This window comes from Cinclus cinclus, chromosome 23 (genome assembly GCF_963662255.1).
Source record: "Cinclus cinclus chromosome 23, bCinCin1.1, whole genome shotgun sequence".
Classification (NCBI taxonomy): domain Eukaryota; kingdom Metazoa; phylum Chordata; class Aves; order Passeriformes; family Cinclidae; genus Cinclus; species Cinclus cinclus.
Window position 1 is genome coordinate 4,478,630 of NC_085068.1, and position 17,948 is coordinate 4,496,577.

General features: G+C 38.2%; 1 protein-coding gene across 1 annotated transcript in view; it reads left to right on the top strand.

Moving 5' to 3' along the window:
* The window catches only part of PRDM2 (PR/SET domain 2), a 45,093-nt gene that overhangs the window by 18,158 nt on the left and 8,987 nt on the right, over window positions 1-17,948 (top strand). The window lies entirely within an intron of this gene.

Genomic DNA, 17,948 nt, shown 5'->3' on the forward strand with positions numbered 1-17,948 from the left:
GTGGGACAGAGTTTCGGGTGGTATAGACGCATTATTCTCTCTGTGAATATGTATGTCAGACCAGACATCCATTATTTTTTCCATGACTAATTCAGCAGCAGGGTTTTTTAGATTGCGTGTGCCTCCACGCGTGGCCTTATATAACTGACATTTTGACTAACGTTTTAGGCCAAAATCACAGCAAAGCCTTTAGTTAAAGGGAGTAGGTATAAAAGGGAAATATTCACAGTCATAGCACAGATGTATCAATTCCTCTTGCATGGGAGTATGTACATTTTGGTATTCTCTGGAGGTTACAAATGAACCGAAGAAAGATAATACTTTAAGAAGCATTATTGTAATTTTTTAAATGTAAAATGTAGGGGCTGATCTTACAGCTAGTGCAGTTGACTGGAACTCACATTGGAAACAAGGTCAGATATTGAAAGCAGTTATCGTGTAAGTTTTTTATTTGAGATTGAGGAGGGCGGACTGTAGTGCAACACAGTTATTTTGAATACTGTTTCATAGAGTAAGCAAATAAAAACTGAAATTCAAGCACTAAGTTTTATTTTATAATGAAAACCATATTTAGCTCATATATAAGCACCACTTGGTAAATTACAGGCTGTATTATGTTTTTTTCCTAAATCTGCATTATCTTAGCAAATGGAATCTGCATGCCTATGATTTACCTGAAAGGCTAGAAAAACAACCTGCAAGAATTTGATTATATGATAAATCAGAAAAGCCAGACAGAATAATTTATAAGGTAATTTTTTCATGGCATAGAAGTATGACTTGCATTCATTAAGTTATAGGTAAAAATACCAGTAAACTCATTTGGGTTCTGGGTTTTGATTTCGTGCTCTTTTTTAGGTTTAGTGTTTTAACTCTTACAGATTTTACAGATTTCATAATAAGGAACAGTAAATCTATTCCCCCTTTTTATAATAAGTTCCTTAATGAGGCTCACAATTATTGAATAAAAAGCAACCCAGTGAATACCAACTCCAAGCACAATATTGATGAAGCATTTGAGAATAACCAAGAATAATGTATTTATGAAGTTATACTCTTGTCTCATGGAGCAGAAAGACCAAATTCTTAGTATTTAGTTGATTTGAATTGTCAGAGTTTCAGCTGTAATTGATGAGGCAATCCATTGAATATTTTGAAATGTTATAGTTCTGTTTTTCATAGGTTTCATTGGAATTATTTTACTCTGCACTTCCTCTCAGTTATTTTAGTGTTTGTAGTAGCACCTGCTAATATTTGCAATTCCCAGCAATCTTTTTACAAGAAATATGCACTTTTCCCTGCAGATTTGGTAGCAGTAGTTGCAGTGAGGATTCCAGAATGGTTTCTACTCATATCTTTACTTTTGTAGATTCAGCTGTATCCTTGGATGGGGAAGCTTCTTAACCTTAGACTTGAGGGGTTTGGGGAAATAAAGGAAATTGTGGTGAACATGATTGAAATGTAATTAATTTAAAAATAAATGGTTCTATTTGTATGATACAAAGGGATGGGAAGAGAGAGATTTTTATGAATTAACTTTGCGTGTGAAAAATTGGGAGTCAGTATAAGGTAATACTTGAATTAAACAGCAGTTTAAGAAACTTGCTAGAGAGGAGCTTTTCCAGAGGGTTGTGAAGTTTTAATTAATTAGTGACCTAAACAGATCAATAAATTTTTAAAATTTTATTTTGGCCTGTGTTGCACACTGTTGTATTACATACTGAGAAGAAAATATAACCAAGTAAGAATTGGTAAGTTCTAACAACTGTGAATGAGTGTGTCCTCTAGAAACACTTTTTTTTTTTCCAGAAAAGCAAAGTGACAGTGTAATACCCTAGGAATGACTAGACAAGACATTATTTGAGAGATGTATTACTATTTGATACAGACCATGTAGCTCTTAGATAAAACTCATAATTATTCTATTTTCAGTAAAACAAATATCCTGCTGAATTTTTAATGCATCTTAGGTCTTGTGCTTGAACAGGTAAGATATTTATAATTGGACAAATAACCTTGTTCCTGCCATCTATGTAGTGAGTTCTTGACAGGTCAGAAGAAGTGATCATTTCCCAGCTATTAAAAATGGGCTGTTTTACCCAGTCAGTCGAGGCTTTCATTGCTGTAACATGTTCGTGTTGCAGGAGGAATCCTCTCTCCTCGTGAGTGGTGGAATCCTCTGGTGCTGTAGGTCAGACTGGGCTCCCAGAAGAGGCATAACAGACTGAAGTGGTGAGGTGTGGGTGAGCCAGGAGCTGACCAGGCCTGGGCAGACACAAAGTCCACGCTGAGCTGCTCGCCCTGACCTTGAGCTGCCCTGTTTGCCAGTGATCCCTGACACAAGGTCTGTAATCTCCTTTAGACTGTGTCTAGCATGGCACCTGGCATTTCCTCCAGGTCCCCATCTCCCTCTTGCATATTTTTGGTTTTGTGTTCTGCATTCAAGCTACTTTATAGTCCCCAGGTGTTCGTGTTTGGTGGCTTCTCCCTGACTTGGCCGTAGCTTTGCTTAGCTGGAATAAATCCTCTGCATCTTCCTTCTACCATGCACAGCAGCTCAGGAGTCCTGGGGGGGAAAAGGTGGATACTGCTAGTTTATTTTCATACATTGGAGCCCTGTGTGATGTTCCTAAGGTGCACGTGAGATTTAGAAAGAAATTTGGTAGGATAACCAGGTATTGAGAGGGGTGGAAACACAACCCTCCAAAAAGGAAAACCTGGTGAACTTGGGTACCATCACAGATTTTTATCAGATCCAAGCTGTTACCACTGCCTTAACTACATAGTTCAGAGCCAGCAGCTGCCAGTGCATGGCCAACAATAGTTGAGATTTTGGGGTTTTTGGGGTTTTTTTTTGTTTGTTTCTTTTGCATTTTCTGAAATTTCAGGGGGTTTTGTTAAAGATTTATCCTTGTTTATCCCACGTTGCAGTTAATGTGCTGCCTGCCAAGCTTGTAGGGAAATTTGCTCAGTCAGATACATTAGCACAAGATCTTTCATTAATTCTCCTTCTAGGGAAATTAAAAAGCTTGGGTTCACTTTGCAAGTTGGGTTCATATGTCCTTGAGAGAAGTAGTGTGGATTTTTATTGTTTCCTCCTGGCGTTTCTTCTTTTGCATATGGCAGGAATAATTTGTAGCAGTGATCAGGAATAGTTTGTAGTAGTGAGCAGTAACATTAACAGAGTGTTTCCTTCAGAAAGAACGCATGAGACCTCTGGCTTCAGACTCAGTCTTTCTGAAAAGAAGTAACTTTTCAGTAGCTAAAGTTTTTTGTTTTTTTTTTTTAAGAAGAGATGGTAATTCAATAGGTGTTCATACATAAAGATATCAGTTGTTTTTATCAGACTGTAATCTGCTTTATGATGCTTCATGGGCTCCAAAGTGTGATCAAACAAGGCTAAAATCTGATTTCTGTTACAGATTATGTGGCAGATCAAAAGTCTGGTTTTGAAGGAAGAAAGATACTGATGTTACTCAGCATGAAAGCTTGCCCTGCTGGGGTGTAACACCTCTAAAATAGCCTTTTTTGGAGAGAGAGGAGGATGATTTCTTTTTCCAGGGCTTGTTTCTGTCTCTGGAGGTTCCCCTCATACCAGGCTGTGGCTGCCTCCCTGGGAGCTGCACTGGTGCCATCAGGCTCTCCACGGGGGGGGGAAAGTCTTTAATTTCATTCTTCCAAAAGCACATGCTGCATAATGCAGCTGGAGTGGGTTGTGAAACCAAATGACCTCTCAGCCACAGTTGAGTCAACTCCTAAAATACTTCTCTATTGTAGTGCAGGCAGAGCACCTGCATCAGGGTCACCTGTGTCCTGGACAGCCCCTGGTGATTGTTCAGTATGTTTTTAAAGTCTCAAACCACTGCTAATAAATCTTTTAAAGCTTTGTTAGCTTAAATGGTTTTGTTACTGATGTTGCTGCTTCCCATAGTTCTTCCTGGGTTTCAGGCAGAGCATGAACTGTAGGGATACTCCTAATAACTAACACTGGCCCAGAGGCAGTGTGAGGTGAAGGTGGTGAATTAAGAATCAGTTATTGGCTGTTACAAATAATTATTGTGCTTTTGTTTGTATCAGGCTGAAAACTAAGTGCAACTTCAGACTTCTGCTTCCCACATCTAAATAAACTCTGTCATCCTGAAAGTTACACAGTTTTTTCTCTTGTCTGAAGGTGTGACTGTTGCTGAAACAGTGTCACATTGCTGCTGGGGGACAGGAAAAAGTAGGGATGAAATAATCAGGTTAAATTCTGTGATAGTAGAATTCCTTGCAGTTTTTCCTTTTTTTTTTTTTTTAATAATTTCTTGGGCATTCTTATGTAGTTCTAAATAATTAGCTGTTCTTGAGAGTGGCATAAGTATGCATCCTGTTTATAAAAGGTAGGCCTTGGATTGCCATCTGGATATCATCCCAAATGGAAATTATGGTCAAGTGATGCCCTGATTGTCGATTTTTAAGTTACACAGATTTATTAGGTTTGTACTTGGACTAAGTTTAAGTTTGTTTCTAAACTGGAAAGCACTTGTGATAAAAATGATTGTGTATGAATTGGAATGTAGCTTATAGAGTGATGTGTAGGTTGTACATTTGTAGCAAGGATATAATTAAATTGTATTGTTATCAAAGCTCTATTTCCAATAAAATTTAATGAAAAACGCAGCTAGGAGCTCAAGGCTTCAAAATTTCCTAACCAATGACTGGAAGAAGTACAAGGGAGGAAGAAAAAAGTCATCAAGATCATCTGGAACAAAGACTTAAAATGGAATTTACTTTGATTTCCCCAAATCACATTGATTTTCGAGAAGGTCTGTACAGCTCCAGTTCAGAAGCAGCATTTGGGATGGCAAGGGACCATATCTCTCATGGAAGTGTCTGTCTGGAGAGTAACTCATACATTTGAGGTCTTCTAAGCAGTGCAAGTTTTCTTTTAACCCCCACATATGGGGGCCTGTGAAAGGGAGACTTGTATTACTTTAAATTCCCATCTTCACCTCTCCAGCAGTGCCCCCAGTTCCTGGGGCAGCTGCTCTATGCTTTCAGAACAGAGTGAAATTGGTATCACTCATTCCAGACTTGCTTCTGCTTATGGCTTTAAGAATGAGAGAAAATAAGCCTTCGTTTCAGGAATAAAAAAATTAATTGCCTGTATTTAAGAAAATTTAAAAATTCAGCACTGAACTGGCTGTGTTGGCCCCTTAAACTGTGTTTTAAGTATGAACTTTTGGAAGTACTAAAAGCACCTTGCACACACTGTTACTTTATCTCTGTGGGGTTTTTGTGTTTGACTTAAAATAACAATCTGGCCTTCATGGTTATTCTAAGTTGTGTTTCTGGCCACTAACATCTGCTTAAAGGAGACGAATGTAGTTACTTGACAGAGTAAAAATTCTTGGGTTATTTGGTAACTCAGATTCTAAAGTGTTCTGTATTTTTTTCATAACTTTTGCATTTTAATCACACTTCCTTAGACTGCTTTTCTCAAGTTAAAAAGTAAAATATATCTAGACCACAGTTGTGGCATTTCCCAGCAAATTTGCTAATGCTGTCTTCAGTTACATAATCCACAGTGGGAAGTGAAATAGGCACCAGGCAGCTTTCTGTTGTTAATCAATTTTTTTTTTCAGTTGATCAGGATTGGCTTTGAAGTAAGGAGTGACCTGGAAGAAAAACAGCTTCATATTTCACTGCTAATTTTTTTAATTTCCAAATGCAGTGGATTATTTTATTCTCTTTCTTAGTATATACTGTTTTAGTTTTTCCTGAAAATAAGTTAAAAATTATGAAGTTGCTATTGAAGTACCAGTTTCCTTGTAGAAATATTTCATTGTATTGGGATTTTTCAGGACTTTTTTTTGACTGTTTTCCTCTGACTCATAGAATTGTTTAAATGCTTCTGTGTAGAAGATGTGGAGAAAATTTGGTGATTGCTGTTTTAGGGAAGAGCTTTGAGATAGATTTAGAGGATTTGTTCCAAAACAGGAAGGGAATGAATTCCTGCAGAGTAGAATAGGCACAGTTTTCCAGAGAAACCAGTACTTTTGTTTTTTATTCCTTCAAGTATTTAGTGATTTAGAGTTGTCCTGTTGCCTATAGAGTATAAGAGAAAAACTCAGTGAGCTGCTGACTTCCTTACATCTCACTAAATCTGAGTGACTTTTGCTCACAGAAAAAATCCTTTCTTGTATTGTTTTGTGTTCCCTCCTATTAAGTCAAGGCTTTACCAGCCACCGTGGCTGTCTCTGGTTTCCTGACCCTCCTGTTCAATCTCCCACTTCAGCGTTTGTTTTCCAGTTGGGGACTCAGAGGTTTATGGTGGATGCAAGGTAAAGTCAGTTACTGACTTCCAGTGTATTCTTAGTTAGCCTCCTGCTTGAGCCATCTTTTTATTTAGGGAAGGCTCTAAGTTCTTGTAATAAGAATCTTCTGTATTCTGTAATCATTTCTACTGCCTTTCTCTAGGGTTTTTTTTATGCCTCATCTTTTCAAAACCGTTTGATCAGAGTTAATATGAATAATGTTGTATGATTAACTGCACTAATTTTTTTTATTGCAATTTACCATAATTTTGCATTGACCATTTATTTTACTTGTATTATTTACAGGGAGTGTCTTATACTGAGGGCCTATCTGCAGATGCCCCATGTAATTTATTTTGCAGTGGTGAACAGGCACATTTAACTTAACATCAGGAGTGTGCTCACAAAGTTTTGATACCTGGTTTATTCATGGAGACATGCAGACTCCATTTGAGTGTGTGGCTGAGAGCTCTTCTCTTTAATGAGATCTCCTTCAGAAGATAACTTGTGGTTGTCAGCTCTCTGAAGATTCTCACATCACTGCATTACAAACCTGCAAAACAGCAAAGAAATTTTATATTTTATTTATTCACTGTTTTGTATATTTTTCAAATGAGCAAAAAGGAAAAGCATCTGTAAGATTGGAGTGTATTTATTTTTTTCAGTCTGTCAAACCTTCCAGTTTATTTTGTCATTGCTGCCAAGAACCTTACACAGATTGACAGGAATGACTTTGTTCTGAAGAATTCTCACCGGCCTACACTTGCTGTATTGAGTTCCTCAAGGAAATGTTACAACAGATTGACTTTCTGCTTGGGTTTATTGTCAGTTATTGAAACAAGACTCAGTGGTATTTCAGCATTTGTAGCTAAGAAATAAGGCAATGTCTGACCATTTAAGTATTTACTTGCCTTTTATACACTTTTCCCTGGAAAATCACAATATTTATTTGGATCACCAGTGCCTGAGAGTTATTTAGGATGAAGCTTTCTGAGCACTTAGGAGCTTACCAGCTGTTAAGAGTTAATTCTCTTGTTACACTCAGTTATCAGAGTTCTGTGAGAGCTTCTGATTGACTGTGATTAATGCTGCAGAACTTCAGAGAGGCACTGTTATTAATGTGCTGATTGACATGGAGTTATTCTAGTGAGAGTATTATAATAGCTGAAAATCCATCATCTTGATTATTATTGCTGCAAAATGCCATGTAAATGAGTAGTCAGCTATACATTATTCTAACTCTTGTTGAGAGCCAGATGCCTCACTCGAGTCTCCTCAGATACAGATCTCGTTTTGTTTGGCAGTCCATCAGAAAGAATTTGACTGTTGAATGGGAAAGGCCTGGTGTTTGTAAAAGTGACTTGATTCTTAGAAATCTGGGACATTTTCTCAGGCATCACCATTATTCAGGGCTGAGTCCAATGCAAACTTCCATATGTTGCTGCCAATAAAAGTGCAGACTGTGGAGATAGTGAGCTGTGGTGTAAAGCAGCTCAGTGCAGTGATAGCTGACCTGTCCAGCTGGGGATTGGGATCAGAACGTGCAAACACCCACCTTTGCCATAGCTGGATCCTCAGCCAAGTCTTAGAGTTACCTTGGGCTTTTCCCAAGGAGTAAGTCTTACCAAGTGGCAGTGAGTTGAGGAAAAAGTGGTCTTTCCTGCAAAGTGTTCCCTTTCAAATTGCAGGTAGAGAGCAGTGAGTCCAGTGGTTCTGATTTTACAGACTCTTGTCAGGGATTGCAAAAGCAAGGTGGACTTTGTGCTGAAACTTAGCTCATAGCTCCCAAATCCTGAACTGTTCAGTGTCGCCCTCTGCTCTCCCTGCTCAGATACCAGAGCTGGTTTTATTTTCTGGTTCCTTACCTGCAAATTAAACTGTGCAAGTTATGTTGCAGTTTACATTTTATTTCTGTAGTCTGTTTTAGTTGATGTTTATACTATAAACAACTGTGTCCAAAAGACTTCTAGTTTTAACCCATTTATATCAAATTAGACTTTCATCTTGCCTGTAGCAGTTAACTGAGCAGAAGACACAAGTACATTTGTGGTCTGACATTTGTTTTCACTCCTTGAAAAATGGAAGAAGTTGCTGTTCCCTGTAATGACTCCATGAGCATGTGACCTTTCTTGGTGTCACAAATTAAGCACATAGCAGTTTGCTCTTGTCTGGTTTGGGGCATATTATAAATTTAGAACTTCTGTTGTCGGTCTTGTTAACATGAGCACCAACTGTTGCCGTTGTTCTGTAGCACAGTCCTTTTGAGAAATGGACTGATTGGGCAACTGGAGGATTACAGTTCCTTTGGAAATATAATTCAATGTATCTCATGTTATCAGAGAAGGCTGACAAGCGTTTCTTGAAGAAAGTATCAGTGGGCTGTGACTGAAATGAATGAAGCACTTTGTTTCACCAAGGAAGTGAAGCAAATTTTCCACAATTTCCCAGCAGATAAAAATTATTTGGTGACTATATTGTACATTAAAGTGATGGGTTTACATAGTAATATTTATCCTGATTTATCTACTTCGTTAAAGGACCTGCTGTGGTATTCCACCATATGACCTTGGATTTGTCACTCTGAAGCTGGAAGGAGATGAGTCTTTCCAAATTTAACAGATACGTAGAAACAGAGTTTTCATGTCGCAAATATGTTTTGACAGGAGCTGGTTATTAACAATTAATGTTCTTTGTTATGTTGGAGACCCTGTTGTGAAGATGCTGTAATATTTTTAATGGGGACTGATGGAGAAACACAGCATACAAGTAGGTAGTTGTACTGAAGAAATATAATCAAGGAAAGAAATTTGGAAATGGATGTCAAAGAGAGGGTGAAATACACTGTAAAACACAGAGGGGTGTGATTTTACTGGGAGTGCTTGTTGGAGAAACATTTCTGAGAAGTGATATGTTGCAGATGTGGTAAACATAAATGACAAATTCGAATAAAACTAATAACAGGGCAAATTTGAGTGACTGTAAATGAAAATGTTGAGTGTGGCCTTGTGCAATTCTGAGGGGCTTTATTTTATCCATGGGAGCTTAGCATGGTGGTAGCACTGTCCAGATCCTGTGTCTGTGAGAGGCTTTGCTCTTGTTTCCTCAGCAGTGGGGACTCCTGTTACAGTAATCCTGGGCTCCTGTTAGACACAAAGGCAGCCCTGTTTCCTGGGAATTGTAGCCTTTGTACAGCTGTGTTCTCCAAGCAAAGGCATCACCCCTGTCTGGGCAAACATTTGGAGCAGTGGTTCAGGTTTGGTTTTCCATGCAGCGACAGCTTTTCATGTCTGGCATAGAGAGGCAAAATTGCTCTGAATAGCAAAACACCACCTTGATCAGCTGTGTGAGAAGGGCTTTTGGGTCAGCAGTGGACTCAAAAGTCCTGTTTTTCTATTCCTTTTTTTTTAAATGTCACTTATTTGTGTGACTGCTGCTGGATTGGAACATACCTGGTTTGTCAAACAGCAGAATAAAATGGCAGGTAAAGGCCTAAGTAGTTACTTTTGAAGATAACTTGGCTAAAATCCCAGGTATTTTTGATGTAATCCTCTCAAATGTTCAGTGATACAAATAGGGCCATAACAAATATTTGGGGTTTTTTTATTACAGATAAAGGCAGACTGATCTAGTAGTGATCATTTTAAACTTGCTGGTACAAGTAGTTGTATAAGGGTTTTCATTTGCATTAACTTGTAAATGCTGCTGTCAAAATAGGTGGTATTTCTAATTATCTGAGAGCAACTTCATTTCACAAACATTTTGAAGCAAGCTCTAGTGACTGGAAGCAACATTTTCTGGGCTTAGATAAAAGTTCTGATTGGTTAAGACAGAGATTTAAATTTAGACATTCTCTGTATTAAATACACAGTTTGGGTGCTCTATTTTTAACTGAATTTTATATAAAAACTGGCTAAATATAGAGAACAGTTATTTCTGGAAAGTGTGTGTGCCAGCTGACATTTCTTCTGCTGCTGCTTTTGTCTTAATACTTAGCAAAACAAAAGTTCATGGAATAGAAGTACAGAGAAGAATGTTCATCATATTTTCTGTCCTGGGCTGGCTGTGGCAGCTATGGAGCAACTTGCTAGGGATTTGTAGTGAGTGGGGGAGGCAGGAATACACCAGGAGTTGGAGTGATTGAGTAAATCTAGAGCAAGTCTGGTCACATATTTGTGTCCCCTTTCTACTGCTTTAGAAATACTAGCATAAGGGCAGAAGTAACGTTTTCAAATCTTGCTAGGATAAAAGCTCTACATTTAATTATTTATATTTAATTGTTCCATCAGAGCTCTTGTGTGGGTTAAAATTGCATGGAATTAAAGCCTTGTTTTCCAAGCCTTGTAATGGTTGGTGACGTCCTGTACTACTTAAGTTGTTGTAACTAAGTCTTGTAGTCTATAAACTTAAGAATTCCTGGGGAATGCACTCAGGTTAGGAAAAAGGCAGAATGTGTTGGGGGTTGGAATGGGATGCTGCAAGAGTTGGATGGCATACTCTGACAGACATGAGGTTTAAACTGGTTTTGTCTCTTGTCTGGTACAGTGTTATGGTATGTAATTTAATTTACAAAATGTAACTTGTATGAAGAAAACTGGAGATAGCTCATAGTTCAGCTTGTAGGGATTGGTGTAATACCACATATTTAACACAAGCTTCCCACTCAGAATTTTTTTCAGTTTTTAAAATCTGTTTATCTGAAATTTGTGAACAGTGTCAAATTTTCTAGTCTCACAATCTCCATATAATGGCAGTATACTCCCTTCTGCTTCTTGCAAACTATTGGGTCATTTCTTTCTCTTGCCATTGCACACCTGTGATGCCATCCTCACATTTCTTGTACTGACTATCATAACTCCAGAAGTTTATGGTGAGACACAGTAACATGATCTTCAGTGCTATCATTCAAGTGAAGACTTTGCCAGACATTTGCAGAAATGGGTGTTTTAAATAGCCCAGCTCAGAATTTTCTTATGCTTTCCATGGCAACAAGTTCATCTGTTATGCAAATGTCCCGTTAGCAATCTCTGTCAGTGCATGGCTCTGTTTCTTTCCTGCAAAGAGTATTTAGTGCTCAGTACAAATCATTTCATGCACATGCACAGTTTGGTGTATGTACCTCTGTCTTCAGGTGCTCTGAAACATCTTCCCAAGGTGAGACTTCATTGCTTCTTTTATGTTGTGGTTGGAAAATGCAGTGATTAAAATATGCTCTTTGTGGGTGAAGTGATGGGTAATGGGTAGCAATAGGCTTATACAACAGGCAGTTTGGTATTAATAGAATTGCTGTGAAGTTTGGCTTCCTCTTTCTCCTGCTCCTACTGGGTAAACTTGAAAGTGTCTTTTTATGGAACAGGAGATGCAAGTTCTGATGGAAAAAAAATTACAGAGAAACCTTTGCTCACTGCATTTGCCCGTAATCTGTAGACAATTCACAAGACTTTTCCTTTTTTTTCTGTGCTATATAGCTGTATGTATTCTGCCCCTCCAGCTTTAATATTATTTGATACGTTAGGTCTGGGCAGATTGACAGTACAGGACCATGATCTTCTGCAACTCTGAAATATTCTTGTGGTTCTCAGGAGTTGGAGGTTAAAATTCTGTTGTAATTGTTTTTGCACACTGTGCAACAGCTTGTGTCAATTTTAGTGTTTCATTTGCTTAACAATACCTAAAGTTATGCCTACACAAACTAGTTGTATCTGGTAACTATAATGGTGTTGCAAGAAGTACACTCTACCAAATACCTAACAATGATGACAGATTGAAGAAAACAGGGTAATAAAAGCATTTAAATGGTGTCTTTTTCTGTAGGTTTTCATACCTACCTGACAGCATTGTTGAAATAGGCCTCTTAGAGTGATACTGTGTGGAGCCATGTAGATTTAATTGACATCCCTTTTAATGAGGTGTTTAAGAAATTGGCCTGTGGTTTGAATTTCATCCTTAGACTTGGTGGAACATGATTAAAATGTGATGACTTTGCCTCTAAAATGTTCAGTTTTAGAAAGACACAGTACTGAAAATGGAGGTTTTCATGTGTACGTGCCCAGCAGTGCTTGGGATGATCTGAAGCCAAGTGGGAAATGCACCTAGTACAGCTCATCTATTTTACACTGACAAAGAAATAAAAATTAAAAGCTTTCTCAGGCTTTTGGGGGGAAAACCAGTATTATCACCAAAGGTGTTCTGTGGCAGCATTGGAATTTCTGAGCCGTGGGCTCTTGGGAGGTCTGTGATTGGGTTTTGAAGCCTGTTTTGCTGTCAGTACAAAGGTGTTTTTCTCCACAGCACTTGGTAGGCAGCAGTTTCATGTGTTGTTTCATTTTAATTTGGGAGCTTTGGGGTTCCAAAGCTGTTCCCTCCCCAGGTAATGAGTGTGTCTGTTCAGAGGTACTTGGAGCTCCTCAGCTAAGCTTGCTGGAATCCTTTCAAAGCAGTGCTTCTCTGCAAGTACTTGAAAGGAACTTTGATACATTGTTGTATGAACAGTAATATTGTGGAAGAAATATTGAAGTCGATGTTACAACATTTAAGCAATGCTTGCTTAAATAAGGCAGAATTGTTGAGGCTTTTTCTTTCAAGGCTGCAATCTTTTTATTCCTAGCCTAGTATTAGGTTTTTTACTCCTGCTTCCTTTTTCTCCAGTAAATTGCAGTGAGATATTTTGAACCTCAGCTATCCTAGATCACTTCAAGCTCTTGACAGCGATTTTAAAAAGATTTAATTAGTGGTCTACAAGCTGGTGGATGCTGTGAGTGAGACACTGAGCCAGGTGCTGGATGGCAGCAGTGATCCTGTGCTGCCTCCTCTGAAATGTGGCTCTTGTCTTAGGTATTGGAATAAAATATTTGCATAATTTTGTGGGTTTGAGGTTATGTTTTTGGCAAATTTCTGTAATCCCCCTGATGATAGGAATAATCCTCATGCGCACTTATTTCAGATATAGATACACATATAGATGTAGATACAGATCTCAGGCATGTTGTGCTTACCAGCTTTCCCTAAACATTGGGAGTTCTTGGCTGTCTCAGTGGCTCAGAGCAGCCCTTTACACACAGCTATGTTGCCCTTTATTTAGCCAGGTGGCTTTTGATTTGGCTTTGCTGTGTGAGCAGGTGCTGGTAGAGTAAAAAAAAAAAACCAAAAAAAACCAAACCCAAAAGCAAAACAAAGACTCTTAAATGTAAACAGAGGAACATAGTGAAAGAACAGCCTTACAACAGTATTCACATCTTAATAATGAGCATTTTGAATTAAACAGCCTAGTTACCTTACTGTTTAATCAATTCAACTTATTAAATATGTAAGGTCTTTAACACCCATGTACTGTGCCATTCACAGTTGGACAAGATTCTAAGAAGTCACTGCAACATGTTTATGCATTTCATCGTGCTCCTCCAGCCAACACAACTTGGTTTTAATTTTTTGAGGCAATTTATGCTGTTCTTTTGGGTGTAGCATTCTGTGTGTGAAAAAGGCATTCAAGTGTTCTGGCCTGTCTGCAGAATAAACAACTACTCCGATTTTTACTGATGCCTGAAGGTTTAAGGAATTTATTTTGAAAAGCATGACATCAACAAGCATTCTGGGTACAGGAACAGATGTATTCTGGTGCATAGCAAGCTGTTTCTCAAATTAAAATTCAGGTTGTATCAGTATGTTAAGATTCATTAATCAAAAGAATATGGAAATGATCGTGCAGTTGTTTTCTGCTGAATTTTCCAGAAGAATGTTTTAGCTTGAATATTCACTTAATCTTTATTCCATTCTTTATAATCTTTGGGGAGGCAAATGTCCACATTCTGAATTTCTGTAAGAGACTGAAGCAGTGTTTGAGCTCTGAGAGGTATGAATGTCCTTCTTACTTCATGATCTTAACTGTGAACGTGTTTGGTGCTGCAGTTAAAGGTTATTAAAGACAATGGCATCTTGTACAGTTAAGCAATATTTAATTATAGAGTTCAGCTCCAAGTGTATGGAAACACTGTGTTAAACATCTTCCCTCCCAGCTTCTGAGTGTGTTTATTCCATACCACCAGAAATAACTCAGTGGTCTAATAGTCCCATGAGTAGTTTGGTTAACAACAGAAGTCTGACTGCAGGTTCTTCAGAGGTATCTTGGTTTTATCAATAAAGTGAAGTATGGGCAATAAAGATTACTTTTCTCTTACATTGTTACTCTGTTGTTGTCTGAACTCCAAAATTAGTGGGAGTACTGATGACCTGGACATTGGCAGTAGAGTGAGTCCTCCTGGTGCAATGTTATAAAGGGATTGTAAAGGTCTGAAGGCTGAGCTATCTTACAGCACAAGTGGAGAGGAGAGAAAATGGAACCCTATTGAAAGTTGCAAGAGAAATTGCAAATTGGTGAATTCCTCTTTTGATCTTCATCACTACAAACAAGTTCCTACTTTCCATCTGTTTATTTAATTAATTTTCCTTTGCATCTTTCTTTTACAATTCTTCTAAAGCACGTACACATATATTAAATTCTTCCCTTCATTTATTCTTTTGTCATTGTTTCCATTTCACTTTCCCTGTGTTTCATTCCTGTATCTTTCTTGTTTAGACCAAGTGGAGGATCCAGCTGGCCGTAGCAGCCATGTAGGACCCTTCAGGAACCTGATGGTAAGTGCACGTGTGTACTTATACTCAGGCTTCCACCAGGTTCTGTGTTCAGAGGCATTTCCCCCTCCTGTAGGCTTCTCTTCATTCCTGACCTCTGAAACAATAAGAAAACTAAGGGACAGGCCTTGGACTACTCATTGATACCCTTTATATCAGTAGTAGGTTGTGTTTTTATTGGAAATATGCAGAAAGAAAATTATGCAAATCTTTCAGGTTTATATGGATTTTAAAAGCACTTTGAGAACTCATGGGAGAAAGTCTATCAGCAGCTGTTAAATGTCTTCAGAAGTTCCTGGACTCCAAGTGTATGAGAGTTGGGAGAGCATAGCAGTGAAGTATCACCTGTTACTCTGTTTTTAAATTCTCTTCCTGGGCACGTGCTGTTGAATGATCAGGACCATGAAATTGTGCATCTGGGACAGTCATTGTCATATTTTGAACCTTCTCATAGAAGGTTTCTTTGAACCTTCTCAAAGAAAACTGCCACCTGGCAGATGAACAAACTGAATCTGGTATAGGAGATCATCTGCAATGGTTTGCTGTGGATATGGGTCAGAAATTGGTCTGACACATCTGAAATGTTGTCTGCACAAGAAGTTTGTTTACTGTTCAGAGACAGGGTAAGTCAGGTGCTGGGTGAATCCTCTCTTCAAATCCATCGGTGCTTGAACACCAAGCATTGAAACATCTCCAGCTGTATCATGGAGCAGGTTACATCATGAGCAAGTTGCATCTGTTTTTAGGACTGCAAAATTCTTGATCTGCTTTCCATCAGTAGCGTAAGGTATGTGACACAAGTACCTTGATTTTGTGTGAAAATCCTGCTGTTGTAGTGATTGCTCATACCATGGTTGGATTTCAGGTACTTTTATGTTCTCTAACTGGATGACACTTTGAGACACATCCACATGCTTTAGCACTTGGGATTCGTGTTGGTCCCTGTTCATACTTTACCTTGCCTACCTCACCTTTGAAAGAGTACAGTATATTGCCAGTATTGTTAGAAAAAATAATTAATTTGGTCTTGGTTTAAAGGCTTTGACAGTAAGCTGTTGTTACGTTGAAATTCAGGGCTGTTGTAGAGTTGGATGCAGAATTGCCCTGTGACTTCATTGTATTGGAATACATTGGACACTGCAGTGTGGGGGGAAAATGTGTCTCTGAGCATGGACAGATTTGGCAGGAGAGGAACCTGTGACCAACCTTTTCATTCTTATTTGCAATGTCACCTGTTGAGAGAGATAAATCATGAATTGTGTTGTTTTTAGGTCAAGATACTGATAATGGTCTGCAAGGTGGTTGAGAGTTCTTAGGGTTCTAGGAATTAGGTATGATGTGTTATGTCACTCATAAGGTGTATTGTGATGCATGTTTGATTCCTAGGAATGTGTTGAAATCTTACATTTCCACCTTTTCCCTAGAAGTGGAACTGTTGGATTGTGTTGTTACTGTGCATCCCCAGAGCCATTTCAAGTGACTTGGGAGATACTTCTGGAAACTTCTTTGATATTCTTCATACTCAGATCTTGGTAGTGTTGGTTGTAACTATGAACATTAGAGGTGATGATAATAAAAACATGGTGTTCAAATCACATTCAGTGGCCTCTCAGGTAAAGAAAGGTGTGCTTAAACTTCAGTATGCCTATGTGAATATCCAAATATGTGCTAAATCTTCTGACAGTTGCAGTCATTTTGTATAAAAGCAAAATTGAATGTTGCATTGTTCAAACAATCCAGTATCAGTCCTTTATGGCAGGTTAGAGATGAGCATCATAATAATAATAATTGAGAATATTCAGAGCAAATTGCTAGTTCACTTTGGGAAGGATGTGCATGTGTTTTCCAAAGGTGGCAGAAATTCAGTCTGAGTGACTATTGTCAGGTTATAAGACTAAAATTTGTTAAATTAGATAAGAAATTGAAAAAGGTTTATTATTTACATAAAACTGAACCACATTGGAATTTGGGGATGGCCTATGAAATCTTAGCTCCTTGAGAGGAAATGCAGATAATTATTTAGATTGTTCAAATCAAAACAACTGTTTCCTTTTAAAGCTGAGACTCTGAGCTGCTCTCTTGGGGGGCTTTGTGTACTTGGAACTTCTAAGTTTGAACTAGAGGAACGTTTTTTAAAAAGGCATTTCAGTATCTTGGCTCAGGATACAAAAATATTTTCAAGGGGTAAAAAGGAGGAATTTGTTGACAGGATTGTGGCATGGAAGAATGTGATTCTAACTAGGAGATGGATTTAGGGGTGCAATGGATATTTCTGATCAGAGGGAATGGGCAGTGTGTTATGAAGTAGTGTTTTGTGTGTTAGAGGGGGCAAAGGAGGAATTTGAATTTCTGCTCCTGGACAGTTCTGCCCAAGAGTTGTGTGTAGAACTGTGGAGTTTCAGTGGTGTTTTCTGTATTCTGTTTGGAGAGTACAGTCTACAATGAAGTGAATCAGAAAACCATAAACTTCCATTTGTTATTACACACCCCTTATCATAATTTCTGTATGTTATAGGCCTGAATATATAAGGTTAATGACAAAAATTAACAGCAGTGCACTGAAAATTAACTTTGTAGTGCAGTGGAAAATGAAGTTTTCAGTGTGTTTACATCTTACAGTCGACTCTTTGCATATAATACTCTTTTATGTCCATCATCCTCTGCAACTAATACATGCTGCTTCATTTTGCTAACAGAAAGTGATAACTTGAAAGTGGTGTTTGTGTCAGGACCCAACAAAATACCTTCATCATTTGCTATTACCCAGTTCCATCTCACTTGGTTGTACTGCCTTTGCCATGTTGGTTAACTTCATGCTGCTTTCAATCTTCTCAAGATGTTATTACTTCATTGCTTTTATCATAACTCTCCTCATCATTCAGAATGGTATTACAACCAGAGTAAACCTCTATGGGTTTCTGTTTTGTAAGGTCTTCCAATTAACATTAAGGATTAGTAATATTTGAAGATATTTTCTATTTTCCATATACTCTGTGAGATACAGCAATTTAGTGGTCATATTAAGGC